Source organism: Rissa tridactyla, chromosome 2 (assembly GCF_028500815.1).
Source record: "Rissa tridactyla isolate bRisTri1 chromosome 2, bRisTri1.patW.cur.20221130, whole genome shotgun sequence".
Taxonomy (NCBI): Eukaryota; Metazoa; Chordata; class Aves; order Charadriiformes; family Laridae; genus Rissa; species Rissa tridactyla.
In genome coordinates, this window is record NC_071467.1 from 122,720,655 (window position 1) to 122,722,617 (window position 1,963).

Here is a 1,963-nt window from a genome sequence, read left to right on the forward strand (position 1 = left end):
GTTACCTTTTAGTGCTCAGATTTCTATCAGCTCCTGGCAAATCACAGGAGAAAACTCCATGTGTCCAGGAGACAGGCAGAAGAGAAATAGTTTTTCACTTTCTAATAATATGAAGTGCTATGTGTTCCAGGACAACATTTTATTTCAGCGTTAACCAGCCCCTGTGATACCTATGGACTTCATTCACATGACTCCAGCCTTACAACAAAGTCCAGCGTGGGAGCGTTATGAAGAACCATCAGCACAGGCCATTAGAAACTGAAGATGATCAGGGGGCGGGAGCACCTCTCCTATGGAGACAGGCTGAGAGAGTTGGGGTTGTTCAGCCTGGAGAAGAGAAGGCTCCAGAGAGACCTTATAGCGGCCTTCCAGTATCTGAAGGGGGCCTACAGGAAAGGTGGGGAGCGGATCTTTTCCAGGGAGTGTAGTGATTGGACAAGGGGTAACAGTTTTAAACTGAGAGAGAGGAGATTTAGATTAGATACCAGGAAGAAATTTTTTCACTGTGGGCGTGGTGAGGCGCTGGAACAGGTTGCCCAGGGAGGTTGTGGATGCCCCATCCCTGGAAGTGTCCAAGGCCAGGCTGGATGGGGCTTTGAGCAGCCTGGTCTAGTGGGAGGTGTCCCTGCCCACAGCAGGGGGGTTGGAACTAGGTGATCTTTAGGATCCCTTCCAACCCAAACCATTCTGTGATTCTATGATTCTCTGCCATGTTTTGTGGATCTCAGGACCAGCCTGGGTGTTATTTACAGTCAAAGACACCCAGCCTGTAAGCACTGATTTAGTGAGAAAGCCCCACCCCTTCAGAAAATAATGCCCATATGAAACAAACATATCCATCCTAATTCTCTTTTGATGGTTTTTACCTTCCTGTTGACTCAGACTTACTAGAATTAAAGGCCCTTTGGATGGTTCATTTTAGATACCTACATATTTATTCTGCTAGTTGATTTCATGCACCCTTAAAACAAATACAATTTTGAGCTAAAAGTACAATAAGGAATGACTTAATGGCTGAAACTCTGGCTGAAAATTAGGAATAAAATGCACCCAGTCACAGGTTTGCTGGGCAACCACCTCTACCTGTTTCAGTATCCCTGTCTGTAAATAAGGAATTAGGACATTGCTCTCGTTTTATTAAATGCTTTGAGGTTTTCAGGTAGACCAGTGCATTATCCTATTCACCAAAAAAACCCATACTTCTCTTACAGTATGGTGCCCCGCCAGTAAGTAGCAGACCTTCCTTTACCCAGTTAAACACCGCCCACCCCCTTTAGCTGATGTAAAAGCTGACAAAACCAAGCACAACATGCTCTCATCATTTTGCAACTTCAAGATGCAACAGAAACAAGCATTGCTGGATGCACATTACAGGACCCCAAGTGATGCTGAAAGATCTTACAGACCATATTGCCCAAGAGCTGAGGTTGTGACTGTTGCCCTGTACAGGGAGGGTCTTAGACGATGGGCAAGGCAGGGCCTTGGGCAGCGGTACTAAGGTGGTGGGTGTTTTATAGCAAGCTCCTTCTCTCACTTCCAGTGAATCTACCACACATGCATCTGGTGCGGAACCATCTCCAAATACAAGGAGCACCGTGTAAGAGAGCTGCAGTCAACAGGAACCTAAGGAGATTGAGAAACAAATGGAAAGAAAAGTAACAGCGGAGCAGGCTGAATTGGTCACTTACCCACCAGTGCCCTCCAGTGGCTCACACAGCAACGCAAGGAACCGAAGGGGAGAACCTGTTTCGGAGGTCAAAGACACCATAATTGTTTCACTAATGGACAGAAATGAAAATACTGACATCTGGATGTCAAATAGCTCTTTTCAAAATTTAAATTCTTGCATGGCAATCTCATATCTGCTATCATTACATACCACATCCATAAAAACCTATGTTCCATCAAGTGAATAAAATATTAATCGCAAGCCATGTCAATGAGACAACAGAAACCAAAGTGA